Genomic DNA, 17,733 nt, shown 5'->3' on the forward strand with positions numbered 1-17,733 from the left:
TGACACGAATCATTTGAAGGTTGGTACTATATAAAAATAATATGCATTTAATATTAGCGACGCCATCTATGTGTCAGACCGGGGACTTATCAGCCAACCTGTTATAAATTTTGTAGAACTCAAAAAAAATTTGCCCAGATCGGCTCAGATTTAAATATATGTATATGGGAACATAAACACCCAACATATTGGACGGATTTGATATGGTATCGAAAACGTACAAAGTGGTGCAGGGTATATTATAGTTGCCCCCCCCCAACTTTATTACTTAATTTTTAATTACAAATATATTAGATATTTCTATGAATGTAAATTAGAAAAAATATATTTATATAAAAATATACAACGAAAATAACAAAATAAAAACAAATTTTTAACAGAAAATATTTGATAAAATAAATTAACCGCTTGTGAGATTTGTACCAGCCTTCTTTATTTACCCAGCAAAAATACTTCAGCAGTAAGAGTTTAGTTGCTCTTTTTGGTATACAGTAAATTAGGCAGTGCATCCACACTGCATGAATCGGTGGCAATAACGTAAACGAGTAATCAAACTAGTTTATGATCATTCGTTTATGTTATTGCAACCAATTCATGCAGTATAGATGCATGAAAAGTAGGGCTGTTATCCTTCACGCCAACAATGCTATACTCAAGATGGGATATCGTATCGATTGTATATTCTAAGCAATATTTTTATTAAAATGAGCAATTATATCAGCGCTATGTAGAAGCTGCTCTAAATCGTGACATCGTCCACACAAATCAGCGCTGATTCGGTTGTTTTGTAAGCAGTTGGTACTGCCTCTCTCCCTTACAATCCTGCTGAAATAGTGCTCCATTTTTTGCTGGGTAATCCTTACACATAAAAATATTCCCAATTAAAAAGTTAATTGAAGTTGGCTGGTAGAATTAAATCAAAAATATAATTGAAAGTCTTTCAGAAATAATTAATTAAATTTGGACTCAAATCCAAAGAACATTCCAAATATAAATATAATCGGGTATCGGATAAGAAAGTATAAGTTCTTATAAAATTACAGGAATTAAATGTTAAATTTGATGTGCAGTTAAAATGCTGCCGACATTTGCAAAATTTGTATGTACTTAAAGACTCTAGTCCAATCGGAAATGGTGTTTATAAAAAGCGAATATATGATTGTATACTCATACAATTTAAAGATTATTCAATAAAGATGAAGGTGACAATTAAATTAACAGCGTAACATTAGATAAAATCCATTTAATGACAATGGCTTTGTTTCACCCAATTATTAATATTCACCTTAAAAGACCTGTTTTAATATTATTTGTGTGGAATTAGCTCGTAGAGGGGAATTTAATGTGAAATGCTTTAGTATGACAATTGCAATGATTTGTTGAGGTCCGTACACCTTTAGAAATTATTAATGCATAAATTTATAGAATCGTACAAATTAAATAAATGCCATTTGAATGCTTAAAAAAACTCAAATCACGTGTCAACTTTTTCCATTTAAAATCGAATATAAATAGAATGTCCGCTATCATTGAGCTATATATAGAATGCAATGCAGTATACGATATTAATACGACACCAGTTAATCAAGTTGTGTAAGAATTCGACAAAGTGCTGAATTATAAGCTGATGCAGAACAACCCAGCAAAAAAAATTTGGAAGTTCTTCCAACGGCATAACTTTGAAAGCACTTCCAAAAGATGCACTCCCAATGATGTTCTTTATTTTAACTACCCAGGAAGTTATTTTAATTCAATTTTTTATAACTTGTTTTTTTTTATACTTTTAACGGGTAATTTTAACTTTTTTTGTTTCAAATAGGTTAAAAGCAGAGTAAGAATTCATAAAATGGTACAAATCATTTAAATTTTGTCGAAAAAAAAAATGCTAAATCCAATCGGAAAAAATTGTGAATTTTTGAAAATATTTGAGGTCAAACGTTTTCGACAAGCGTTAGAATCCATTAAAAATTATAAAAGTTATAAAAATTATTTATTTGACATAATATCACAGAATTTTTTTATTTACATCCAAAACATTGAATTCGGATCATACCTAAAGAAGTGATGCAAATTCTGTGCAACGGCTGTTAAAATGGAGGACTTCCGTCCTATGACAAGCTCATGTTAAATTCATCGCTTCTGCGACATTTTTTCACCACTTCCGGATCCAAAAAGAACATTTTCATTACTTTTTTGGCCACGCTTTTTTTGCTGGGAAGTTATCAGATGAAATGTCGATGTTTAGTGTTTTCAAAATGCAGACAATGGTCGCATAGGTCGAACGAAGAGTCGGCTGATTTTTCCACAATTTTAAAAGCCCAGAATCAATTCTGCGTTTCTCAACTAGTTTTCGATTCTAATTAGAATCTCCTAATTATAAAGGAGATGTAATACTACCCAGCAAAAAAAGAGCTTCCAAAAAAGTGGTTTGGATCACCAACTTGTCCGGAATCCGGAAGTAGTGCAAACTTGGATCATCTCAAATGAATTTTACATGGGCTTGTCATAGGACGGAAGTACTCCATTTTTTGATCCTAAGCATTGCTTTAGAAGTTGTGCCTTGGAAGTTCATTTGGATGAAGAAATTTAAAACCATAAAAAGCGTAATTTTTTTTTTTCCAAATTTCACTTTTTTTGTTATTTTTATCAGTATTTTTTATTACACTTTTATTTTTTTATTATCTAATTTTTGAAAAACTTCTTCGCTTCCTCCGGGGTTTGAACCTGGGTCTATTGGCACCATAATAGAACGCCTTAGCCCACTCAGTCACAAACGCCATTGAACACGATGCATCAAAAAGTCTATTCAAATGTTTGTGATACGAACCCAATATGACACTACTACATGACATTCTAACTACTTCCCCAGATGTTCTTTATTATTAAGAATAAAAAAAATAAAGAATGCAGTTCAAATCTCACCAGCGGCAATTTTTTATTAAATATTTTTCTAAAAAAATATTTTTTTATATTATGTAGAATGGATACACTCAAGTTGTTGTTAGTCGCAGTCGGCAATGATTTATTTACTTTTTAAATTATTCTTTTAAGCATAGTTGGTCTTGATTTTGAATGAGAAAAGAATAGAGACATCAAAGAGGAAGTTGCTGTGTTAAAGTCGTTCAATTAAGAAGTGCCTGAAGTCGTTGACATTTTCTGTCACAATATTTTATTTTCATCATTTTGTAATTACATTTTTCTACGTCAATAAAGGATATTTAAATTCCATATTTACATTTGGGGGCTCAACCGTTCCATAGAAGGCACAAAAAAGAAGACAATTTGGAACTTTTTGGAGGTAATGTTCCTAAGAAGTATGACGGATCCTAGAAGTGACCCAGCATTAAACGAGGCTAAATTATCTACATCTACGACGTCGGATACAAAAAAGAATGAAGGGAAGAACACTGCTAAAGGCGTTGGTACTACGGAAGTGCAAATGAATCAATTGTTACAGCTGTTATCTTGGAAATTCCAACGTCTGTCTGTCCGTCTGTCCGTGAACACATTTTTGTAATCAAAGTCTAGGTCGCAGTTTTAGTCCAATTGACTTCAAATTTGGCACAAGTATGTGTTTTGGCTCAGAATAGCCCTATTGATTTTGGAAGAAATCGGTTCAGAATTAGATATAGTTCCCATATATATATTTCGCCCGATATGACTTATATGGTCCCAGAAGCCAGAGTTTTACCCCAATTTGGTTGATATTTTGCAGTAGGAGTACAATTAGTAGTGTAGTCAAGTGCGCTAAATTTTATTGATATCGGTTCAGATTTAGATATAGCTCCCATATATATCATTCGCCCGATTTACACTCATATGACCACAGTGGCCAATCTTTTACTCCGATTTAGTTGAAATCTTGCACAGGGATTAGAATTAGTATTGTAGCTATGCGTGCCAAATTTGGTTGAAATCGGTTCAGATTTAGATATAGCTCCTATATATATATATATATATATATATATATATATATATATATATATATATATATATATATATATATATATATATATATATATATATATATATATATATATATATATATATATATATATATATATATATATATATATATATATATATATATATATATATATATATATATATATATATATATATATATATATATATATATATATATGTTTTTCTTATGTCGACAAAAATGGTCAAAGTACCAACAGTTTCCTTGTAAAATCGCCACTTCTTAGTCGAAAAGTTGTAAAAATGACTCCAATTTTCCTAAACTTCTAATACATATATATCGAGCGATGAATCATACACCCTCAAAAAAATCGCTTCTCTAACATATGTTCCAAACATATTTTGCAGGAAGCACATATATTATTGGATACCGCCGAAACATTAATATGTTTGTTTTATGTGAGCATTTTATATGTTTGGAAGCATTTGGAGTCCAAAAATAGTATATGCTTGGAAGAATTCCCCAAAGAAGATTGTGTTCATTCCCTCACATAATTTTCACTTCCACGAAATTTTTGAGTTCTTCGCATCTTTTTCTGTAATACAAATATGCTGTTTTTTTTCAAATGTCTATTCTCTTGGTTCCGAATGTCTATTCTCTTTATTCCGAATACTTATTCTACTATTCAAATTAAATAATATTTAGACTTAAGCATACCAAGTATTTGGCCTTATTATAAAACAGTTTTCCGGAACAACATACACACAAAAAAATTTCACGATAATTTTTCCAATTAAAATTTTAATAGAGTTTTAAAAAATATTCAATTAAAAATTTAATTGATTCAACAAATTTTTTAATTGAAACAAAAATCAATCATAACAAGTACATACGGCCGCAAGTTCGGCCAGGCCGAATCTTATGTACCCACCACCATGGATTGCGTAGAAACTTCTACGAAAGACTGTGATTTAGTTCATACATGGTATATATTAGACAAAAAAGTTATGTATAGTTAAGTCTACAAATAATTACGAATCGACTTTTTGTACGTAGAGAGCCAGAATTGAAATGTGGGGGTCGCTTATATGGGGGCTATATACAATTATGAACTTGATATGGACCAATTTTTGTGTGATTGGGGATCGATTTATCTGAGGGCCATATATAACTATAGACCGATATGGACCTAGTTAGGCATGGTTGTTAACGACCATATACTAGCACAATGTACCAAATTTCAACTCACTCGGATGAAATTTGCTCCTCCAAGAGGTTCCAAAACCAAATCTTGGGATCGGTTTATATGGGGCTATGTACGATTATGGACTGATATGTACCACTTTTGGCATGGTTGTTAAATATCATATACTACCACCACGTACCAAATTTCAAGCAGATCGGATGAATTTTGCTTATCCAAAAGGCACCGGAGTTCAAATCTGGGGATCGGTTTATATGGGAGCTATATATAATTATGGACTGATAGGAACCAATTCCTGCATGGTTGTTGGATATCATATACTAACATCACGTACCAAATTTCAACCGAATGGCAAGAATTTTGCTCTTCCAAGGGGCTCTGGAGGTCAAATCTGGGGATCGGTTTATATGGGGCCTATATATAATTATGGACCGATATCGATCAATTTTTGCATGGGAGTTTGAGGCCATATATTAACAGCACATACCAAATTTCAACTGAATCAGATGAATTTTGGTCTTCCAAGAGGTTCCGGAGGTCAAATCTGGTGATCGGTTTATATGGGGGCTATATATAATTATGAACCGATGTGGACCAATTTTGGCATGGTTGCTATAGACCATATACTAACATAACGTACAAAATTTCAGCCGGATCGGATGAAATTTGCTTCTCCAAAAGGCACCGGAGGTCAAATCTGGCGATCGGTTTATATGGGGGCTATATATAATTATGGACCGATGTCGACCAATTTTTGCATGGTTGTTAGAGACCATATACTAACACCATGTACCAAATTTCAGCCGGATCGGATGAAATTTGCTTCTCTTAGAGGCCTCGCAAGCCAAATCGGGGGATCGGTTTATATGGGGTCTATATATAATTATGGACCGATGTGGACCAATTTTTGCATGGTTGTTAGAGACCATATACTGACACCATGTACCAAATTTCAGCCGGATCGGATGAAATTTGCTTCTCTTAGGGGCCTCGCAAACCAAATCGGGGGATCGGTTTATATGGGGGCTATATATAATTATGGACCGATGTGGACCAATTTTTGCATGATTATTAGAGACCATATACTAACACCATGTTCCAAAATTCAGCCGGATCGGATGAAATTTGCTTCTCTTAGAGGCCTCGCAAGCCAAATTTTGGGGTCCGTTTATATGGGGGCTATACGTAAAAGTGGACCGATATGGCCCATTTGCAATACCATCCGACCTACAGCAATAACAACTACTTGTGCCAAGTTTCAAGTCGATAGCTTGTTTCGTTCGGAAGTTAGCGTGATTTCAACAGACGGACGGACGGACGGACATGCTCAGATCGACTCAGAATTTCACCACGACCCAGAATATATATACTTTATGGGGTCTTAGAGCAATATTTCGATGTGTTACAAACGGAATGACAAAGTTAATATACCCCAGTATATATATCCTATGGTGGTGGGTATAAAAATAATAGTATCAATTAATTTTTTAATTGGATCAATTAATTTTTTAATTGGATCAATTAACTTTTTAATTGACCTTCAATTAATTTTTTAATTGATACTATCATGTCTGTGATTGAAGATATTTCAATTAAAAATTAATTTGATCAATTAATTTCGTGATTGAATCAGAAAAAAAATTTTTTGTGTGTACAACCGGTTTCACAGAAATTGCTCTCATTTCATTCTCTCGCTGTGTTATGTTGATATCTTTTTATTCAACCCTCCCGGTTTCTATCTCTATTTCTTTCTCTATACTAACTCTCTCTCTCTCTCTGTCGCTCTCTGAATAAAGTATCACAACATATATATGTTTACTCGAAATTTGTAAATTTATATATGTTTACATTCACACATATTATTTTTATCAAACATTCATGCCCCAAACATAATATATTCTAACATATTAACATATGTGTCCCAAACATTTTGTGTTAGTTTAGGAACATTACATGTTTGCACTTAAATATATTGTGTTTAAAAATTGTGCCCGAAACACATTTTGTTTATATCGGAACATATGAAAAACATATTTTTCTAACAGTGTAAATAAACTTTTGCGAAGTTTCCTTAAAATTGCTCCAGATTTAAATGTTTCCCAAAATTTTTTACTAACATTGTGTTCCGCCCTAGTGCGTTAGCCGACATAAATTTTGAGTCTATAGATTTTGTAGAAGTCTATCAAATTCTGTCCAGATCGAGTGATATTTAAATGAATGTATTTGGGACAAACCTTTATATATAGCCCCCAACACATTTGACGGATGTGATATGGTATCGAAAATTTATATCTACAAAGTGGTGCAGGGTATAATATAGTCGGCCCCGCCCGACTTTAGGCTTTTCTTACTTGTTTTTTACTAACATTGTGTTCCACCCTAGTGCATTAGTCGACTTAAATTTTGAGTCTATAGATTTTGTAGAAGTCTATCAAATTCTGTCCAGATCGAGTGATATTTAAATGTATGTAAATATTTGGGACAAACCTTTATATATAGCCCCCAAACACATTTGATCAGTGTTGCCAGTATTGGGGATTTTTCCCCAAATCAGGGATATTTTTTCGTGAATGGGGACGAAATTTCTGAGTTGGGGACTTGGGGGTTTGGTGGGGAATTTCCATAAATTTGGGGATTTTTGTGGGCATTTTTGATTTCTATAGAAAATTTTGTCAACATTTTCTTCCTATAGAAAATTTTGTCAATTTTTTTTCTATTGGCAATTTTTTCAAAATTTTTTTCTATAGAAAATTTTGTCGAAATTTTATTTCTATAGAAGATTTTGTCAAAATTCTATTTCCATAGAAAATTTTGACAAAATTTTATTTCTGTACACAGAAATAAAATTTCACAAAAATTTTTCCAATTAAAATCTTAATTGAGTTTTAAAAAATATTCAATTAAAAATTTAATTGATTTAACAAATTTTTTAATTGAAACAAAAATCAATCACACAAATTAATAGTATTAATTAATTTTTTAATTGGATCAATTAATTTTTTAATTGGATCAATTAATTTTTTAATTGATACTATCATTTCTGTGATTGAAGACATTTCAATTAAAAAATTAATTGGATCAATTAATTTCGTAATTGAATCAGAAAATTTTTTTTGTGTGTATAGAAAATTATTTCAGAATTGTTTTTTCCAATTTTTTTCTATATAGTAAATTTTTACAAAATTTAATTTCTATAGAAAATGTTCTCAAAATGTTATTTCTATATAGAAAAATTTTTTTTAGAAAATTTGGTCAAAATTTTATTTCTGTATAGAAAATTATCTCAAAATTTTATTTCTATAGAAAATTTTGTCAAAATTTTATTTCAATAGAAAATTTTGTCAAAATTATATTTTTATAGAAAATTTTGTTACAATTTTAGTTCTATATAGAAAATTTTATCAAAATTTTATAACTATATAGAAAATTTTGTCAAAATTTTATTTCTATATTTCTATAGAAAATTATCTCAAAAACATCAACAATTTTATCAATCTACCAAACAATAAAAAATCTACCATTTCTGGTAAAATTCTACCAACTTTGGCAATGTGTCTACCACCTAACTTTACTAATTGAAGATTTAGAATTAAATTTTCTTTCATAAATAAAGGTGGCCATTTTCATACCTCCAGCGTTTGGAAGACGATCACCACCCTCTTGGCATTGTGGTTCGAAATCTTTATCTTATTCCAGCTTGCTGGATTTGACAAAATTGTAATTTTTAAATTATTACTGATTACAACAGAGCCTTTTGCTTTATTTATTTATTTATTTTTTTTTAACTTGTCAAAAATTTATTGGGGATTTTTATGAGGAATTTAAGTTTAAATTGGGTATTTTTGGGGACGAAAACATCATAATTTGGGGGCAAGACCCAGAAAAATACTGGCAACACTGCATTTGACGCATGTGATATGATATCGAAAATTTAGATCTACAAAGTTGTGCAGGCTATAATATAGTCGGCTCCGCCCGACTTTAGACTTTCCTTACTTGTTTACTATCAATATGTTCGTTAGTAAACCCCATCTTGAAAATATTAAAAATTTTAAGTTGAAAAACTGACTCTTTGCCGCTAAAATCGCGATTTTAGCCATAGTGCAGTGTACAGTCAAATTCCCATTTAATTTGTGATCATCTAGAGGCGTCAGTTATGTATTATCCAATTTGCTTGAAATCGAAATTTTCTGAAAATTTTTACTGAATATTATAGACTTCCAAAAGCTACTTAAATTTCGTTAAACGTAACCATAGATGCCGAAATTTTATTTCCACGCCGATTCCTTGGTCATTGTACACTTTCTCAATTTATCAACATCTCAAATTTTCTATTCAATTGTCATCGAGTCTTATCACATAAGTCAAAAAGTAAAACATCACCCACTTTGTGATGTATTACGGTCATCGTTTTCCTACAGCCTTTGAGAACGGGCGATTGAATAAAAGACGCTTTTATTTAGTGATTTGAATTAAATTGTTATTTATAAATGAATATGAGTTGAGTTTTGTATCGTGCCACATCACCCAAAAATTGATGTCATTTATCATCAGCAAACATACTATGGCACTAGCAATGATGATACCCGTGTGTATCTGTGTTTTTATTTTTTTTAGGGGATTTTTTGTGCAATTTTTTATCATGACAACTAGTGGGGACAACCATAAGTAGTGTCGTCGTTGAAAGCGTGGCATCAACTCTTCAAACTCTAGGTTTTATTATTTGATTACCGTCGTCTCCATTGTTTGCCTCTGTGTCAGTAATTCATTGAGTTTGTCAAGTCCAGATTTATTAATGAAAATTTGCCATCATCAGACATTAGTAAACAGTGTATGAATACACTACACAAAAACACCAAATAAAAAGGTTTTTTTTTTTGATATTGAAATGGAATTTGAATGTCATGGATTGATGATAGCGTTCAAGTAGATTCTTTTTTCAAGGAATTAGAGAGTTTTTATAATCAATATATGAATATATTCGACACTATTTATTCCATCATCAATGGTATACAAGTTGTAAGCCAAAGCTGTCTAGCCTTGTAATACTATTTAACGTAAAATCTAGAATAAAAACAAGTAAGGAAAGTCTAAAGTCGGGCGGGGCCGACTATATTATACCCTGCACCACTTTGTAGATCTAAATTTTCGATACTATATCACATCCGTCAAATGTGTTGGGGGCTATATATAAAAGTTTGTCCCAAATACATACATTTAAATATCACTCCATCTGGACAGAATTTGATAGACTTCTACAAAATCTATAGACTCAAAATTTATGTCGGCTAATGCACTAGGGTGGAACACAATGTTAGTAATAAAATATGGGAAACATTTAAATCTGAAGCAATTTTAAGGAAACTTCGCAAAAGTTTATTAATGATTTATCGCTCTATATATATGTATTAGAAATTTAGGAAAATTAGAGTCGTTTTTAGAACTTTTCGACTAAGCAGTGGCGATTTAAAAAGGAAAATGTTGGTATTTTGACAATTTTTGTCGAAATCGGAAAAACATATATATGGGAGCTATATCTAAATCTGAATCGATTTCAATCAAATTTGGCACACATGACTATATTACTAATTGTACTACTAGTGCAAAATTTCAACCAAATTGGGCCAAAACTCTGGCTTCTGGGGCCATATAAGTCCATATCGGGCAAAAAATATATATGGAAGCTATATCTACATCTGAACCGATTTCAATCAAATTTGGCACACATGACTATACTACCAATTGTACACCTTGTGCAAAATTTCAAGCTAATCGGGATAAAACTCTGGCTTCTGGGTCCATATAAGTGCATATCGGGCGAAATATATATATATGGGAGCTATATCTAAATCTGAATCGATTTCAACCAAATTTGGCACGCATAGCTACAATACTAAGTCTACTCCTTGTGCAAAATTTCAACCAAATTGGGCCAAAACTCTGGCTTTTAGGGCCATAATAGTCCATATCGGGCGTAAGATATATATGGGAGCTATATTTAAATCTGAACCGATTTCAATCAAATTTTGCACACTTAGCTATACTACTAATTGTACTCCTAGTGCAAAATTTCAACCAAATTGGGCAAAAAATCTGGCTTCTGGGGCCATATAAGTCCATATCGGGCGAAAGATATATATGGGAGCTATATCTAAATCTGAACCGATTTCAATCAAATATTGCACAATTGACTATACGACTAAGTGTTATGTTTGTACAAAATTTCAAGAAAATCGCTATAAAACTCTGGCTGCTGGGTCCATATTAGTGCATATCGGGCGAAAGATATATATGGGAGCTATATCTAAATCTGAACCGATTTCTTCCAAATTCAAAAGGGTTCTATTCTGGCCAAAATTAGGAACATGTGCCAAATTTGAAGGACTTAAATTGCGACCTAGACTTTGATCACAAAAATGTGTTCACAGACAGACGGTCGGACGGACGGACAGACGGACATGGTTATATAGACTCAGGGACCCACCCTGAGCAGTATTGCCAAAGACAACATGTGTCTATTTCAAGAAAATCGGTATAAAACTCTGGCTGCTGGGTCCATATTAGTGCATATCGGGCGAAAGATATATATGGGAGCTATATCTAAATCTGAACCGATTTCAATCAAATATTGCAAAATTGACTATACGACTAAGTGTTATGTTTGTACAAAATTTCAAGAAAATCGGTATAAAACTCTGGCTGCTGGGTCCATATTAGTGCATATCGGGCGAAAGATATATATGGGAGCTATATCTAAATCTGAACCGATTTCTTCCAAATTCAAAAGGGTTCTATTCTGGCCCAAATTAGGAACATGTGCCAAATTTGAAGGCGATTGGACTTAAATTGCGACCTAGACTTTGATCACAAAAATGGGTTCACAGACAGACGGTCGGACGGACGGACAGACGGACATGGTTATATCGACTCAGGGACCCACCCTGAGCAGTATTGCCAAAGACAACATGTGTCTATCTCGTCTTCTTCTGGGTGTTACAAACATATGCACTAACTTATAATACCCTGTTCCACAGTGTGGCGCAGGGTATAATGATAAAATGGAATTTGATTGACAGGTTTTGTATGTACACAGTCTCACATAAGTTTACATACCCTTGAGGTTTTTACCTTATAACTAAACATGTTTCTTGTTGTTGTTTATAATCCAGACTAAAAACATCTTCTTGAAAATGGACAAATACTTTGTTTTTCAAATTAATTTACAAAATCTAAAGCATATATATGCATATTTTATTATATTTTAATAATTAAAGAACATACAATTTCTTAAACCGTATGTAAACTTGTGTAAGACTGTGTATATCTCGTGGAAGCGCGCCAATGACATACAAAATACTTATCCCCACCACACCCTCTACATGCTCCTTCATGAAATGGTGCACAGTGGTTCCAAAACGCTTTTTTTTAGAAACACAAAGGTTTCCTTTTATATTTCGGGATTAGAGAACAAATATTAATCATTGATAATCGCTTTATTGTTTTTAAAATTATTCCCCATTAAGATCTATACACTTTTGCATGTATATGACCCAATTGTCAAAGCGCCTTTGCCACTCTGATTGAGGCTCTTCTTGAAACACACATAAATAAAATCGATTCACAATTCATCACTAGTCACGATGTCATAGACGTGTTTTGAAGCACCGCAATCGTATTATTGAAGCATTTCTTTCGACCAATCAATACGGCCATTTTTTGAGCGATTGACAATTTTTTATACCCACCACCATAGAATGGTGACGGGGGTATAATAACTTTGTCATTCCGTTTGTAACACATCGAAATATCGATTTCTGACTATATAAAGTATATAAAGGATGGTTAAATTGTAAGGGCCGATGTTGAATGTGAACCATGCCTAAACGCCTTACTCAATTTGAACCATGGAGAGATACACAATCCAACAACGTGTTAAATGGTTCCAAGAAATGGCAACAGTGGATGATCAATTTTCGAAGAAAATCATCTTCAGTGATGAGGCACATTTTCACCTCAGTGGATTCGCCAATAAACAGAATTGACGCATTTGGGCGAATGAGAATCCAAGAGTGATTGTCGAAAAACCAATGCACCCACAAAAAGTAACTGTTTGGTGCGGTTTATGGGCTGGCGGTATCATCGGGCCGTATTTTTCCAAAATGAGGCCGGTCAGGCAGTTACTGTGTTGGTCTTCGCTATCGTGAGATGATAACGAACTTTTTATGGCCCGAATTGGAAGATATGGATGTGGACGATATGTGGTTTCAGCAGGACGGTGCCACTTGCCACACAGCTAACGAAACAATGGCTCTTTTGCGCAACAAATTCAATGGCCGTATTATCTCACGTAATGACGATGTCAATTGGCCGCCAAGATCATGTGATTTGACACCGTTGGATTTTTTTTCTTTGGGGTTATATGAAAGAAAAGGTGTACGTCGATAAGCCAGCAAGAATTCAAGAGCTAAGGGATGAGATAATTCAGCGCATTAACGGCATTATGACTCAGCGTCATCGAAAATGTGGACCATCGGATGAAGGTGTGCCACCGAGGTCGCGGCGCCCATTTGGCCGATATTTTGTTCCATACATAATTGAGTAATACCAATATATCATAATGAAATAAAATTACAATAATTTCCTAAATAGTTTGTGTTTTATTCAAAATCAACATCGGCCCTTGAAATTTTAACCACCCTTTATATTCTTGATCAGGGAGAAATTCTAAGACGATATAAGCATGTCCGTCTGTCTGTTGTAATCACGCTACAGCCTTCAATAATGGCGCTATCGTCCTGAAATCTGGCACAGTTTCGTCTTTTGTTTGCAGGCAGGTCAAGTTCGAAGATGGGCTATATCGGCCCAAGTTTTGATATAGTCCCCATATAAACCGACCTCCCGACTTGGGGTATTCAGCTTATAAAAACTGCAGTTTTTATCCAATTTGCCTGAAATTGGAGATCTAGAAGTATTTTAGGACCATCAAAAAGTGTACCGAAAATGGTGCCTATCGGTCCATGTTTTGGTATAGCCCGCATATGGACCGATTTCCCGATTTTGCCTCTTGAGCTCTAGAAAGTGTATTTTCTATCCGATTTGCCTCAAATCGGAAATCTAGAGGTATTCTAGGACCTTAAGCAGGTGTGCCGAAAATATTGATTATCGGACCATGTTTTGATATAGCCCCCATATAGACCGATCTCCCGATTATACTTCTTGGGCTTCTAGAATTCGTAGTTTTTACCCAATTTGCCGGAAATTGGAAATTTAGAGGTATGCTAGGACCTTAAGCAGGTGTGTCGAAAATAGTGATTATCGGACCATGTTTTGATATAGCCCCCATATAGACCGATCTCCCGATTTTATTTCTTGGGCTTCTAGAATACGTAGTTTTTACCCAATTTGCCTGAAATTTGAAATCTAGAGGTATTCTAGGAAAATAAAGAGATGTGCCGAAAATGGTGATTATCGGACCATGTTTTGATATAGCCTCCATATAAACCGATCTCCCGATTTTACTTCTTGGGCTTCTAAAAACCATAGTTTTTACCCAAATTGCCTGAAATTTGAAATCTAGAGGTATTTTAGGAAAATAAAGAGATGTGCCGAAAATATTGAGTATCGGTACAGTTTTTCATATAGCCCCCTTATAAACTGGCTCTCCGATTTGGCGTCTAGATTCTAGAACTACAATTAAATGTGCTGAATACTGTGTGTATCCTTCCATGTTTTGGTATAGCCCTCATTACACCAAACTCCCGATTTAACTCCTAGGGTTTCTAGAAATTGTAGTTTTTATCCGATGTGCCACAAATTGAAAATTTACTGGCATTTTAGACCCATAACAAAGTGTATATGATTTAGTTTTACCGGTCCATTTGGAAAGGCCTCCCTATAGACCGATATCACTTATCTATATATATAAAATACAATCTATGTTTGTTTATTTGTTTGTTTGTTTGTTTGTTTGTATGTTCCGAATTGGCTCCGAAACGGCTGAACCGATTTACTTGAAACTTTCAGAGATCGTAGGGGGCGTTCATGTGGTGAAAATAGGGTACCTTATTTTTTGACACCTGGTCGCGGAGGGGGACATCCCCTTTGTCGGACTTTTTGAAAAGTGGACCAAAGTTGGCCGATTTGCTTGAAATTTTCATTGAAGATTGGGGTTGGTATCTAGACAAAGATCCTCTACTTTTTATTTCGATATTAGGTGGTGGAGGGGGGCCTCCCCTTTGTTCGACTTTTTATTAAGTACAGTGAAAAAACTAAAATTCTCTAAATTATCTGAGATTTACAGAAAACATGTGGTGAGGTTATGGAATTAATATGGGGTACCCGATGATTTCATATGTGGATGGGGAGGGGGACCTCCCACTTGCCCTACTTTTTGAAACTTGGAACAAAATTATGCGATTTGCTTGAAAATTTCATTGAATGTTGGAGTTGGCATCTAGACAAAAATCCGCTACATTATTTTTCGATATTTGGTCGGGGAGGGGGACCACCCCTTTGCCCGATTTTTTTTTGTTTGAAAGTACAAACAAAACTTAACTCCCCCGACTGAAATTTTACGGAAAACATGGGTTATGAAATTTACATCAGGTTCTTGATTTTTTAATAAAAATAAAAGGGCATAGGGAGACATCCGCTTCTCTTAAGTACATACAGAGAAACAATTAAACTTTTACCGAGTTACTTGAAATTTACAGAGGACTGGGGAGAGGTTACGATATTAATAGTTGATACCTGATTTTGTGATATTTGGACGGAAGAGAGGCCGCCCCTTTAGGCTTATAATTTGCTTGACATTTTCTAGGACGTTTACAAAAGATAAGTAAACATCACTTTTCAATATTTAGTCGGGGAGGAAGTCCTCCTCTGAAACTACAAAAAAACAACAAGTGGGACCTCCCACTTGCCCTACTTTTTGAAACTTGGAACAAAATTATGCGATTTGCTTGAAATTTTCATTGAATGTTGGAGTTGGCATCTAGACAAAAATCCGCTACATTATTTTTCGATATTTGGTCGGGGAGGGGGACCACCCCTTTGCCCGATTTTTTTTTGTTTGAAAGTACAAACAAAACTTAACTCCCCCGACTGAAATTTTACGGAAAACATGGGTTATGAAATTTACATCAGGTTCTTGATTTTTTAATAAAAATAAAAGGGCATAGGGAGACATCCGCTTCTCTTAAGTACATACAGAGAAACAATTAAACTTTTACCGAGTTACTTGAAATTTACAGAGGACTGGGGAGAGGTTACGATATTAATAGTTGATACCTGATTTTGTGATATTTGGACGGAAGAGAGGCCGCCCCTTTAGGCTTATAATTTGCTTGACATTTTCTAGGACGTTTACAAAAGATAAGTAAACATCACTTTTCAATATTTAGTCGGGGAGGAAGTCCTCCTCTGAAACTACAAAAAAACAACAATTCTTACGTTTTCTTGAAATTTACATAGGCAGTGGGGGAAGGTTATGAACGAAGAGGCAACCTTCCTTGCCCCACACTTGAAGGAAAGTTTCCGATATCAGGTCGGAGTGGAGCGAAGGTGGGGGGAGGGTTCCCTTTTGTCCGTTTTTTTTTTCTTAAATTGAAAGTAGAGGGTTGTCCGTAAATGGGAACTCGGTACATAATTTTATGATTTTTGCACAGACTTCTGCCAGACTTCTTTTTAGTAAAGAACCCTCTCCCGCCGTATTTGTACCTATAAACGAAAAATCAAGTAGTCCGATTTGTTTAAAAGAATTCAAATCTTTTCGAATTTGTTTTCAGCACGAAGGATATAGTTGACTAAGTTAACGCAAAATGTTCCTCCAAATACGCTTCGGAAGGCGCAGCGAAGCGGGCCGGGTTACGCTAGTAGAGGGTATAGAATGCGCACTGATCATGAAAATTCCTTGAAACTTGAAACAAAAAATGGTTCTTATAAGTTCGGAATCTGATCTAGTCTTCATAGGTAAAATCTTTACATTTAACTGTGGGAAGCTTACTGGTTGAACTGATCTGCTTGGGAAAATATCTGTCATCAAACCCCCCTGAAATTTTCAAAGGAAACTATTATATTTGATTCATGGTGGTGGGTATTTAAGATTCGGCCCGGCCGAAGCTACTACTGTATATACTTGTTTGACGGTCAAATGGTCATGCAATATTCCCCACTAATCAATCTAGGTCACATGGCGATCAATGCAATGTCGGAGCAACAACTGATTTTGGACGACCTTCATCAAATTCGCCTTGGAGTGAACTAGGACCTAGCTCGTATGTCAAAACGTTCTGAGTATGTACACGTAAAGAAAAAACATTTGGAAAACGCGTACCGCAAACGGTTTTCTTTTTAGAGTTTTTTGAATTTCATTTCAAACTTTCATCATTAAAAAAATTTTTGTTACGAAATTTTTATGTTTGCAATAAAAAACTAATTTTTGATCCAAAACCACAGTCCTTTTCGTTTATATCAAGTACTGTTCTTTTCGGACTAATTGAGGTTTCTTTTCTTGTAAAAAATGCAATTTTTTTTTTGTATTTTGCGCGGAAAATGATCTTTTTAGGTTGTTATCTAAAAAAGCAGGCAAAATTACGAATTCTGT

The sequence above is a fragment of the Haematobia irritans genome, chromosome 1 (assembly GCF_050003625.1).
Source record: "Haematobia irritans isolate KBUSLIRL chromosome 1, ASM5000362v1, whole genome shotgun sequence".
Taxonomy (NCBI): domain Eukaryota; kingdom Metazoa; phylum Arthropoda; class Insecta; order Diptera; family Muscidae; genus Haematobia; species Haematobia irritans.